Here is a 14,339-nt window from a genome sequence, read left to right as displayed (position 1 = left end):
CATTAGCTGTGACAGTGAAACGGGTTAGTATTAATTAAAGTCTATCAATCCTTTTGTTTGAAAACAGTTAAAAGTAGCATGGAATGACCTATTCCAGTTCTGTGACTTTCTGAAAGTCAATGCTGGTAGTGATAATTTTAGATAAATAAAACCTTCATTGGCCCTAAGAACTTGGACATTATTCTTTCCTAAGAATTATTCACCCACTACAGCTAAAATGGGTGATTTAGCATCTTCTTTACAGGATCGCATCCTTCTTCTCCTTTTTTTGACGGCATACTATTAAGTTTTATGCTTAAATCCTTCTGTAACTCAATGTGTATAATGAATGTCTTAAAACCCAACCATAATAAATAAAAATGTATTTGTACTATTCTAATATAAATTGTATCTATGAGAAAAGAAAATGTGTTAAAGATCTTGAAATATTGTCTATGAGTGAAATGAAAAGTGACACATCTGATACTAGACACGTAAAAATTACTTCTTTTAATATTCATTCATGCCCTGATTATTAGTATATCTCCCTTTCATGTTGTTTTTTTCTTAGCAAAAAATAAATATTTAATAAAGTTGATTGACATTGGGGCTGACTGGGATATCATGCCAATAAATTTTGAAAAACCACCTAACAGCAGAGTCCTGAGAACTGCAATGTCACTTCATCATTGCAGAAATAAAAGCACATTTTCAATTTTTCATGACGTTTAACCATCTTTTCCTGAACTCAATGAATCTAAAATATGTGGTTTGACAAAAGTAATTAAAGTGTGGACGTTTTGAGTTATTTTGATATTTGAAATGCGAGCTTGTCTACCTTACAACTCCTCATCCATCAAACTTCTTTTTCTAACTTGAAATGACCTTAAAGTTACTCAGACATAGTAACCTTGAAGGCCAGTTCTAAACTCTGATAGGTTGTCCTTCTGTATTTCAGTAAGATTTTCCTTACAGGTAAAGTAAGACCATGGGCTCATTATTTTAGCTTGAAATTGAAGACATGGAGAGATATTTGGCCTCTGCACCACAAACAGCCTTTCTGCAAAAGCAGTGCTTCCGTGGATGGCTTAGATATAACCAAGAATTTTCTTCATTACGGAATTCTTCAATTCAGAAATGTTTCAAAAAAAAAAAAAAAAAAAAAAACAGAGCACCACACTATGTCATTCTTGAAACAATATATATGATCTTACAGATAATTCATGGACAACCTTGATTAAAAGTGGTATACCAAGTATTCTGTGTATTATTCTCCGTTCTCCAAAGGAGTGAAACCAATAGGATATGAATATAAAGTCAGCCTTCTGTGTCCCTGGGTTCTACACATAGATTACACCAACTACAGATTGAAAATATTCAGGAAAAATGTATGGTTGTGTCTGTACTAAATTTGTACACGTTTTTCCTTGTCTTTCTTCCCTAAACAATATAGCATAGCATCGATTTACAAAGCATTTATATCGTATTAGTTGTTATAAGTAATCTAGAGATGATTTAAAGTATATGGGGAGATTTTGTAGGTCCTATGCAGATACTACACTATTTTGCATAAGGGACTTGAACATCCACAGGGTTTTGTACCCTTGGGAGGTCCTAGAACCAATCCCCTAGAACCAATAACCCTGAGGATACCAAGGGATGACTGTATGTATATGTATAAAATTGACCCACACAATTATGAAGGCTGTGAAGTCCAAGGTCTGCAAGCTGAAGACTCATCGAGGCAATGACGTAAGTTAAACTGCCCCCAACTGATTGAAATATGAATCCCATCCAGAAGCATCTTCACAGATACACCCAGAAATAATGTTTAACCCAATATCTGGGCATCCCATGATTTTGATATGTAAAATCAACCAGCAAACCTAGTAAGATCTTCACAGTATATTTATAATATCCTATTTTCTGTCAGGTTATCAGTCTGTGGCAACAATACTACTCCAGATAATCCATGACCAAATTATGGACTTAATGCCAAGTTTGTGCAAAATGCAGTGCTAGATGGTACCGAGATATAGGTCATGCTTACAATTGTGCAAATATAGATTGTAACTTACAGATAAGAGGCAGCTGGTATATTAAAGAACTAAATTTACCTTCTGTGAAAGTGTTTCTCAAATTATAGTCTTCCAACCAGCGGCATCACGTGGGAACGTGTTAGATTGCACCTGCTTGGTCTCCACCTCAGACATGCCGAGGCAGAAACTTGTGGTAGAACCAGCAATCTGCATTTTAATGAGTGTGTGATTCTGATGCACACTGAAGTTTGAGAACCACAGCTCTATCGCAGCAGTTCTCAAGGTCCGGCTGCAGGCCTCTGGGGATTCCTGAGATCTTTTCAGGATGAAGTTCAACTACTTTTCTAGTCATACTACAGTGTTACTTGCCTTTGATATGGCAAATAGCATGTTCCCTCTGGGTATTAAAGCAAGGATGGTTGACAGTACTGATGCCTTAACATGGATCAAGGCAGTGGCACCAAACTATGTTAACAGTCATATTTTTTACTAGCATTGGCACGCAATTTTTTTTAAATACTTGTGCTTGTTTCACTTAAGTAAGTCCTCGATTTCACAGAAAAAAATTAATTTTATTGAAACTTGACCTTCGAGTGTGTACTTTCTATTATTCTGTGTGATAAAAAGAGAAATATTCATGGAGTGCTATTGTTGCCCACCAGAGTAAGATTGTGGTCTGAACGAAAGGTACTGATCATATTGTTGGAGTTGCAAGCTGAACTAGTAGGTTTTTTTTCCCATGGGACAATATTTTTACTTGAAAGGACAACTGACAGACAGTGCCTGGTTATCCAGAATTGGGCATTTGGCAGACATTTTCTCAAAATGAGTAAAGCGCGGCTGTCATTGCAAGAAACACAATTGATGGTATGCATTGCCAAATGGTGAGTTTTAAGCAAAAATTAGAATTTTGGACACATGGTATCTGCCGCTGTAAGCTTGATAGTCTTCCAGCACTTAAAGAGTTTTCTGATTAGATCAGTAATGATAATGACAAATGTGGTTTAAAAAAATATCACACATGGACGTGTGTCAACTGCATAATTTAGCAAATTATACATGAGTAGAATATCCAAAGTGCCAGCTAGACCAATGGCTTTTAATAGAATAGTATATGGAAAGTTCCACGATATGACTTCAGGTTCCACATTTCATTTGACCTTTCAAAAACAACCACGTTTGGTTTTTGCTGAAGTATCAATGAAGAACCTATAGAGTTATCCAATAAGGCTGGTATACTCCTCTCTTCTTAAACCTGACATCTGTGTGTGGCCAGATATTTTTTCCCCTCTCCTTAAGCCAAAACAATGTTTCACAGTAAATTGAATGCAAAAGCAGATGTGAGAATCCAGCTGTCTTCCATTAAGCCAGGCATTTAAGGAGATTTGCAAAATGTAAAATGTCATGCTTCTCACTTTTTTGTGTGTATTGGAAAAGTTATTTTTATACATGTATGTGGTGTATGTTAATATGTAATGGTTTTATTATTGTTTTTTCTAAGAGATATATTAACAGTTTCTCTGTTTTGAAGTCTAATATTATAGATATGCATAGCTATAGCCCACATACACAAGAGCTCTCGACTGTTAGGAAAATTTCACCTTCTTTCTGAGGGTGCTCTCCCATCAGAGTTATCTCATTGGCTGTCAGTCACAGGATGAAGGCTTTTCCTGCATCCCACCCTCAGCCTCAGTTCCCCACCTAGAAGAGTCCTGCACTATTTTGGGGATCCACCCTCATATTCACCTTCTCTGGGAAGACTCCCTTTTAAATTATTAGAGTCAAGCTGTTCTGATCCTTCTTGGGACTTTTACTGCATTAAAGTTCTTACCTTTTATTAGTTAAGACTGCTGTTACTTTAAAAAAAATTACTTTAAGGTCTGTGATACATGTACAGAGTATGCAGGTTTGCTATAACGGTATACATGTGCCCTGGGGATTTCCTGCACCCATCAATCCATCATCTAGGTTTCAAGCCCTGCTGACATTAGGTATTTGCCCTGATGGTCTCCCTCTCCATGCCCCCCACTCCTCCACAGGCCCCACTGTGTGATGTTCCCTTCCCTGTGTCCATGTGTTCTCATTGTTCAACTCCTACTTGTGAGGGAGAACATGCCATGTTTGGTTTTCTGTTCCTGTGTTAGTTTGCTGAGAATGATGGTTTCTAGCTTTATCCATGTCCCTGCAAAGGACATGAACTCTTTTTTATGGCTGCATAGTATTCCATGGTGTATATGTGCCACATTTTCTTTATTTAATTTATCATTAATGGGCAGTTGGGTTGGTTCCAAGTCTTTGCTACTGCAAATAGTGCTGCAATAAACATTCATGTACATGTGTCTTTAGAGTAGAATGATTAATAATCCTTTGGGCATATGCCCAGTAATGGGATTGCTGGGTCAAATGGTATTTCTGATTCTAGATCCTTAAGGAATTGCCACACTGTCTTCCACAATGGTTGAATGGATTTACACTCCCACCAGCAGTGTAGAAGTATTCCCATTTCTCCACATCCTCTCCATCATCTGTTGTTTCCTGACTTTTTAATGATAGCCAGTCTAACTGGAGTGAGGTGGTATCTCATTGTGGTTTTGATTTGCATTTCTCTAATAACCAGTGACGACGAGCTTTATGCGGCCTGCTGTTACTTTCAAGGAGTAAAACGTTTCAATAATAATGTCCTAAACCTATAGAGGTCGATTTTTCTCCCATAAACAGGGGTAGAGAATCTGGGATTGGGCAGCTGCGAATAATGTCATCAGTGGCCCAGCTCCTTTTCTCTTAAAGTGCCTCAACTCTCTACATTCAGGATCTCAGGTTGACTTTCCAGTGGGCAGCGGGGGAAAGGCATGGATGTTCTCCGGGAAGATGTGCCTTCTTACTTGGAAAGGGAATGCTGCTCTGAGAACCTCCGCTTGAATCCTGCTGGCCAGAACTGGGCCATATGGCTACCTCAAGCCATAAGGAAAGTTGGAATATTAAGGATTTTGCCTTTCCAGTCATTACAGAAGGAAGATGAAAGGGAAAGGGGTTGAAATGGCTTTTGGAGAGCAAATCCATGGTGCCTGCCACATGCATCTGTTGGCATCCTCTGCTACACTGCTTCCTCACTGCACCGTGACCTCCTGCAAAATGAAGAGCTGCCTAACTCCTCATCCTCATCCCTGCACCTGGGCCAGTACCTAGGTACATTGGCTTAGTCACTTCCCTTGTGAATACCCTATTTTTTTAAATTTATTTTTTATTTTAATATGTTTTTGGAGAATAGGTGGTGTTTGGTTACATGAATGCATTGTTTAGTGGAGTACCCTATTTTAAAGTGATATTATTCATTGCTTTTATCTCTGGCCCCTCCTATCCCCGGTCTTGCTTGTTTTTTCAGTAGTAGTTTTTATCTAATATACTATCACTATATGTCAAATACACACACATATATACATGTGATCCATATATGTGTGTATGTGTGCATGTGTGTATGTAGAAAGAAAGAAAGAGAAAGAAGAGAAGAGAGAATGAGAGAAGACAGACTTTATTCCCTAAATACACCCAGTGGAATACCAGCTCAATGATTGTAGGACTTGTTTCTCTTTGATTTACTGCTATATTCCCAGCACCTCATTCAATGTATAACATGCAGTAGGTGCTCAATAAATGCTTGTTTAGTGAATGAATGGGTAGGTGAACAAACTGATAAAATGAATTGTTTATAGAAGGTATTGAAAGACTGAAAGAAATAAAGGTGAGAATTAAGGCAGCATCATAGAATTGAGTCACTTAAAAAAATTTTAGACAATTATTGATGAAAAATAGTTTCATAGTAGATGGGAAGCATGAATCTACCTTCAACTCATGCTAACTTTTGAATTATACAATATTTCTTTGTACTTCTGTCTTTCAGAATACCACATCCATTCAAAGATTTTATAATGAAATAAGATTACACGACTCTGTAGTCTTCAGAATAAATGTTATAAAAGTTCAAAATGCTATCATTGCAATTATTTTATTTTGCTTACATTGCTTTGAATCATGCTATGCACACAACTGATACTTTGCAATGACTTGTGACAAAGTAGGAAACTATCTTTTGAAATCTAAAAGACACATTTTCTCAAAACTATATATTTCTGAAAAAATATCCATAATATGAATATTTTATTTCTTTCTTTGAAAGATGCTATTTGAAATTCTAATAACTGACAAAGACCTTTACATGGGCTTGATTTGCTATTTTCTGTAGAAAGAGTCTTCTGAGAATAAGATAGCTGCTCTCAGGATAAAGTAATTATATTAATACTTCATGTTTACAACAGAGAATTGCAGTTTTGTCATTTAGAAGCACAACACTGCTGCTCTACACAAAGCGATGGATTCAGTAATCATTTCTGAACTAATATTAACTGTGACTGACAATGCACTGTCAGATGAAACTATTTCAGAAATTCCAGTAAGTAATGTTTGCATTCTCATACTTTTAAACAAATAAAATATGTAAAACTGCTTAACTTCTAGATTAAGTCTTATGCAAGAAATTCCAAATGCCAAGCAAGTATTTTTTTAAAATTACTCTTTGTAACAGATGGCTGGCAGATAACGTTATTTCACTGTTCAAGATGAGGAATCAGAAACAAAGACACCTGCAGATACGGAGTCCATTCTAGAATAGTAGTGATAGTCACTTGGGATTTACATGTCATCCTCTATTTTGAAAATCTATTTCACAATTTCATTAGCATAATTATGCCTTTTAAAATCATTATTATTAATATTTGTTGTCACAGATGTCTAAAGCTGTTGTCATCTTCTCATGCCTCTCAAAGATTTTGGCTCAAAGCAGTCTGAAAAAGACTTTGAATTCAGTCTGGGAAATATAAGCTGATATGCCTTTAGTGTTGTATGATTCTGTGAAATTTTAAAAATAAAATCCAGAATTGATATTTTATTCTATTTTATTTTATTTTTTAGAGTCACCATCTCGCTCTGTCCCCCAGTCTACGGTGCAGCGGCATAATCATAACTCACTGCACTCCCCAACTGCTGGCCTCAACTGAGATCCTCCTGCCTCAGGCTGCTGAGCAGCTAGGACTGCATGTGCACCACCACGCCTGGCTAACTTTTTAAATATTTTTTGTAGAAACGGAGTCTTGTCGTGTTGCCCGGCCTGGTCTGGAACTCCTGGCCTCAAGCGATCCTCCCACCTTCACTTCCCAAAGCACTGATATTTCAGGTAGGAGCCATGGCACCTGGCCTCTGTCTTTATGAAAATTGGCCATTTGTCATTCCCACATCACCATTATTGTTTGGTGAAATGTGAGGTTGCAGGTAGATTCTGTTGAAGCATCAGGACTTAATTAAGCCTGTTGTATCAATCAATGAATAAATGTGAAGCCAGAGGTGGCAACATTTGAGTAGGAAGTTAAGATTGTTTAAAATAATGTCTAGGACATTGTAGTGCAAATATTTGCATGTAATCTAATACAAATGTCAATAATATTTTTGAGGATAAGATACAGAGGACAGTTTTCTATAGGAATAAAAGCAGGGAAAGAATTTTGGCAAAAGGAAGAATTCATTTGAAACTGCCTAAGCTTCTGCTTCAAGTCAACAGGGGAATTTTGTTACAATACCCAGAACAACACCTACCTCACAGGAGAAGCCTGCTGCAGTCATGTAAAGAAGGTAATCACGGCAAGAAACTGCTTGTTTCCATGCATAATTTATTTAACTGAGGGCTGGCACAGGCCCTAGAGGAAGCCCTAATGATTCCCTGTTCAAAAACAGAAAGATGTGAGAGGGACGTGCTGTGCTGATTTCCCTCAAGGCTCTGAAGGCTGGAAGTGAGACAGAGATCTCCGCAGAGCACCTCTCCTCTCTGAGGCCTGAAACACGTGCTGGCCCTGACTCCTTTAAATGGCGGAAATCGGCCTGTGTAGCTCTGGGGGTGTCCAAGTGGTGTGAGCAGGTCATGGCATCCTGGAGTCCAGGAGAACATAGGAAAGAAGGCTGAGCTCCTCAGGTACTCTTGCCAGGACCTAGGTTCATTCTGCTCTGATCTTGATGCATACAGGAGGATGAAGCTTGGTCAGTGTGGAGGCCCAGAACTTCTACCATTCCTTTGCCAAATGGGTGAAGAACACTTTTTGAGTGCTTGATAGAATATTCACACACAAGGAGAGGGGCCTGCTGCTGTATTTTAATGGATCATCTCAGCTGGCATCTCATTTCCAATACTGGTAAGTACTTAACACATATGAATGACAATGGGGGCATTTGCTATTAAAAGTAGACTTCTTTTAATTAGAATTCTTTATCCTCGAGTCTTCCTGTTTATGAACCCTTGTGATAGATGTAGCTTCTTTTAGATAATTGCTTGGGATGAGTGAATACCCCAATATTTATTTAGCAAGGATGTCAATGAATTATGAATGGAAGCAAACAGTTCCATTGGGCGAGCACTCTAATTAATAAAGCCAGCTTTCCATGGCTTTGTGTATGCAAGATTGGTACCAGGGCTCTGTAGCAATGTACCCAATGCAGGTAATAGATGTTAGAGGTATTCAGAGAACTAGAACAAGGCACAGGGGAGGAGAGCGGCTGGACACAGGAACAACCCCTTTAATTCTCTGAATGTCTTTTCTCCCTTCCCCACCTTAAAGTCCTGGTCCATACCAATGCATCTGTAGGAAACAGCCTTTTCCCTGTGATCTTGGCGGTTTAATCTCCAGCATTCCCTGACAAGGGCTTAACATATTATTTCTCCTGGGAACAGTTTTTAGAAGTAAATATTCTTAAACTACAAAGAGAGCCAAAAGACAGCCAGTATGCACAAGCTACACACCAATGGAAAAAATACCCAAACATCTCCATACTTCTTGGTACAGAGCAGCTGCTGGTAGCCACTAGGTCCCCTACTTAGGATCATGGAAACTCACCACTAACCAGCAACTGGAGTGAGTGTCTGGGCCCACAAGTGATCTTCAGGTCCAGCTCCAGATATCAGTCTGGACTCTCTTTTTATCAGAAGTTCCCTGTAGTTTACCAGTTGTGAAATATTTGGAAGATGACTTTGGGTGCTCCTTTCCGTCTTGTCTCCTGCCAAATTTTAAATGCCTACATTTAATCTATGATTGCTTCAAATGACAGTTGTTGGCTGCAAGAGTTCTGTGGCATCTTTTTATCTTTTATCCACCCGGGCAGTCCTGGGAAGAAGGGTGAAAGGCAGGATGGAGTCATGGCCTTGAAATACATTCAACTGTGGTCCAGCAGGAATATAAATGCTATTTTATATTATTATATTCCTGCCGGACCACCAATACTAGGTTTCTTAGTGGGTTGAATAGTGTTCTTTTTAGTCAGTTACACTGAGCATGAGCATGTTGCTGAGTGCTTTGGTAAATGCACGCTTTCTGTCACTTAATCATCACAACACTCGTATGAGTTAAAGTATTATAATACCCTTTTACAGATGAGGACAACAGTTGTGATTCTTTTGAATGGAACAAGACATGTTCTTCATATTCTAAAATGGCACCCAAGATTCTTCCCCACTCATAAACATTCCCCGTACAACCTGTTCCCTTTGAACCTGGGCAGGTCCAACAAATACAGTGAAATAGTCTTATTACTAGTGTGTATTATCTGGCAATGTAGAAGGGATTTGCAGATGTCATTAAGATTTCTAATTAGGCAAATGAAAGCTAATCAAAAGGGAGATTAACCTGCAAAAGTCTAGAGATCAGAGTCTGAAGGTATTAGAGAGACCCAAAGCAGCAGCAAACCTTCTCCTCTTGGCGTTGAAGAATCAAGCTGCCTTGATGTGGAGAGGGCTACATGGTAGGCAATGGCAGGAAGCCTTGAGGCGCTGGGGCCTGCAGTCGTACAGCCACAACACCTGATCCTGCCAGCAGCCAGTGAACTTGGGAGAGGACTCCAAGCCACTGATGAGATCACAGGCTGACCCAACACCCCAATTCTCGCCCTGATGAGAACTTGAGAAGGAACCTAACCATCCTGGTCCATACTTCAGACCCATGGAAACTGTGAGAAAATAAATATGTATCATTCTGAGTGCTAAGTTTGTGATAATTTTGTTATGTAGAAATAGATAGCTATTCTATTAGACCTCTGGACATTTCAGAGGTTATATATGAATATAAAGAGACGGTTCATTGGAAATAGATCAAGCATTTTTTAACCTGCATGATAGTAGGTGGTTTTGCAGATGGAAATCTATATTAGCCCAATGTTCAATTCATACTAGATGTTAACTAGTTAATAGACCAATTGATGCCAATATTTTAACCTAAACATTAATCAATGGAAACTGAAGCTTAAATTCAATACAGCAAATATTTGACTCCCACTGCTTGTCAATTAGTAAACTAAAGGCTGTTGGAGTTTCAGTAGCCAAAAGAGAAATGGAATAGTCCTGGGTTCCATGGGGTATTAAAAACAATGTAACTATTTATTATAATTAATTTAGTATAAACTTAGTCAAAATAAATCTTGAGGAGCAATGTAGGTAGGAATGTGTCACCTTTCTTGTCCCATACATCAGTGAGTCTATGTTGGGTTACACTGATAATTTGTTTTGGGCAGCCTTAAATGAGGCAAAAGATAACAGCCTTTCCAGTTTGAATCTACATGGCTGTACATCTTCCACTTAGGACGGTTTAAATAATTATTTTCTTTTAAACTACCATAATAAACATAAAGGAGCATCACCAAATATGGGAGCAAGAATAATCCAATGTTGATGATTCAACAGATCATTAAATTGGATCTGGCTTGAATCTTTAACATGTGATATTGACCACCATCTGTCATTATGAGGAATCCAGAGGTGAAGTTTGAACTTGCTGAATTCAGAAATTTGGAGAAAAACCTTTGATCTCCACGGCAGCATTGTAAATCCAGTCACTCAACGCTCAAGCATGAGTCTTCTTTCAAAACTTACAGACAAGTCCTTTCTCTTCATAGCAAATGTGGATATGAGATTGTTCATCTTCAGCTACAATATGACTGGTTTTGGGGTTCTGTCCCCCAGAACCCATGTGGTACCTTGCTATGACCCAACTAAGACAATTTGATGAAGCACAAGTATCACCTTCTGTCAGTGGTTTAGAAACAAATGGGGTGAGACATTTTTTTCCCAACCTTGCTACCAAACCAGGTCCTGTTTGAGACTGGCAGAGAAGACCTGCTCATAATTACACTGAGACAGCAGGAATAAACCATGACTGTGCAGAGCACGTCTGATCATGCAGCTACCCTAATTCTGAGGATAATCGATCTCAGCAAAATTCTGTCATACTTGCAAATTTGAGAGTCAATAAATTGCACAGACCACCTGTTATGTGAGCTGTGACGTCCCAGCTCTTCCCTCTTTGGCGATTTGAATAACCTGTACTGACACTTCATCTGGGGCAAACACAGTAGTGTTGTGGGGGAAGGCCTCACATGATCAACTATGAGAGTCAGGTGGTAGTGAACCCTCTGATTAGAGACAGAGCAGGGGATGAGGGCTCCAGGTTTACCATCTGGGATGCCATCCCCAAGGTTAAAGGGTGAAGATTCTGCTTCTTAGAACCTGTTCATGAAAGTCTGGGAGTAACTTGGAAACTTAAGCCAACTCACTGGGCTTGAATATTTACTTTACGGATTGAGTCGTGTCCCCCAGGAAAGAAAGGTTGAAATCCTAACCCCATTATGTCAGAATGTGGCTTTATTTGGAGTATAATTTTTATAGAGATAACTAAGTCAAAATAAGGTCATTTTGAGGTTCCAGGCACACATGAATTTTGGGAAGATATTATCTATTTAGGTCATTTTTAGATTTGTGCTATCGAAAATGACACTAGTAAATTTCTCTCTTGGTATGCAAATCTTACATATCTTATTACTTTCTTTAGTGGTTCTGGGTACATAGGTGTATAAAGTTGTAATTAGACACTAACATATATGGATAAATATTCATGCAAATAAATTTTAGAAGCTTATTCTCTCATGAGCAGTTGAAAAGTTAGCCTCTTTTGACCGAAAGGGACAGTTGCCCATTCAAGTTTCTTAAGTACTAGGAAGGGAGTGAGGGTATTATAAAAACACATTTGGAAGGAGGTTGTATTATGTCGTTCTTGCATTGCTATAAAGAAATACTTGAGGCCAGGCATGGTGGCTCACACCTGTAATCCCAGCACTTTGGGAGGCTGAGGCTGGCAGACGACCTGAGGTCAAGAGTTTGAGATCGCCCTGAACAGCACGGCAAAACTCCATCTCTACTAAAAACACAAAAATTAGCCAGGTGTGGTGCTGCACACCTATAGCTCCAGCTACTCAGGAAGCTGAGGGAGGAAAATTACTTGAACCCGGGAGGTGGAGGTTGCAGTGAGCTGAGATTGTGCCACTGCACTCAAGCCTGGGCGACAGAGCAAGACTGTCTCAAAAAGGAAAGAAAAGAAAGAAGGAAAGAAAAAGAAAGAAGGAAAGAAAGAAAGAGAAAGAAAGAAAGGAAGAAAGAGGAAAAGAAAAGGAAGGAAGGAAAGAAAGAAAGTAAAGAAAGAAAGAGAGAAAGAAAGAGAAAGAGAAAGAAAGAAAGAAAGAGAAAGAGAAAGAAAGAAAAAGAAAGAAAGAAAGAGAAAGAAAGAAAGAAAGAAAGAAAGAAAGAAAGAAAGAAAGAAAGAAAGAAAGAAAGAAAGAAAGAAAATACTTGAGATTGGGTAATTTATAAGAGAAAAAGGTTTAATTGGCTCATGATTCCACAGGCTATGTAGGAGGCATGGCTGAGGAGGCCTCAGGAAATGTGCCGTAATAGCAGAAGGTGAAGGTAGAGTCCGCACTTCACTGGCCAGAGCAGGGGGTGGGGAGGTGCTACACTCTTTTAAACAACCAGATCTTGTGAGAACTCACTCACTGTCACAAGAACAGCACCAATGGGGAAATCCACCCCCATGAGGCAGTCACCTCTCACCAGGTCCCACCAGCAACATTGAGGATTATAATTTGACATGAGATTTGGGTGGGTATGCAGACCCAAACCATGTCAGTAGCCCAGAGTAAACCAAACTGTTAGAGAACAGAAATTGTGAGGACCATCAGGAAGCTATTCTCAGCCACCCCAACATTGAAATCAAAAGTTTCTAAGTATTCTTGGGTTTTCGTTATGTTTCTCCACCATGAATGTGATTCTGTTCTCTGCATTCACTTTTCCAGATAGGCTCATTTCTACTTAGTCTGCTGCTGGTTACATAGTGTTTTCACTGTGTCTGTATGTTTCTTTATCCTTCCTTTATGGTTTTCACTTCTTTAGATTTTGGCATTTTTGTGACAGCTGCTGGACAGGGTGGAAGGAGAGTCTACTCTGTCTGCTGTATGTATATTGGCCTTTTTCTCTTCTTTATAAAGAATATTGTCCATGCACAAGCTCCAAATGCCACCTATATCAATAGCAAATCACATGTCTCACTTTCTAGATCATTATATCTCACTGACTACGATACATAGAGCTACGTAAGTCTTGTAGGTCCAGAGTAGAATTAATTTTTTTCATCTTAAATCATCTCCTGCCTTCTATATTCTGGATCTCAATTGATAACTTCACTGTCCTCTGACCTTCCGAACTAGAAGGTTTGCAACTTTCCAAATAACAGCTAAATTTTCTCAATTCTCCAGTGGGTTTTTAAATTGTAGCACTCCATCCCACTTATTCTAACATGAATATGACCCTGTTATTTCTCCCGTGAACTACTAAAACCGTCTCTTTAAAGTTTTTCTGACAGTAGCTTTGTCTGGACTTCCAATCATGCACAACTCAACTCTTTTATTCAATATCATTGTTGAAATAATCTTTAAAAAATAATTGATTAAGTAACTTCCATGCTTATTATAGTCCGTTGACTTTCCAAAATACGAAATGCAAATTTTGTGCAACAAAGACCTTTAACTCGGCTCCTATCTACATTTCCTCCTGGCACCTTTGTCCAAACTCATTTCTGCTACACACCCTGGCATGTCAGCTTCTTCTCTTCTCTTTAGAATTCCTAAATTGAAATTCCTAAACTTACGCATGCTCACAGAAATTCAGATTCTTGCCCTTCGCATACCCTTCCTTACTGGGAAAACTCATATGAAGACTCAGTACAAATTTTATCTTCTTCATGGAGCCTTCCCTGACCCCACATCAGAAGTATTTGATTGCCCTCTGCTTCCAGCATCACTGTACATACTTACCCCTATAAAATGACCACGGTATACCCTAATGTAGTTCTCACACATACCTCTTTTGTTTAATTTTAAATGCCCCGATATAATTTCACATTTTCCTTT

Source organism: Callithrix jacchus, chromosome 1, assembly GCF_049354715.1.
Source record: "Callithrix jacchus isolate 240 chromosome 1, calJac240_pri, whole genome shotgun sequence".
NCBI classification, from domain to species: domain Eukaryota; kingdom Metazoa; phylum Chordata; class Mammalia; order Primates; family Cebidae; genus Callithrix; species Callithrix jacchus.
This window is presented reverse-complemented; position numbering follows the sequence as displayed.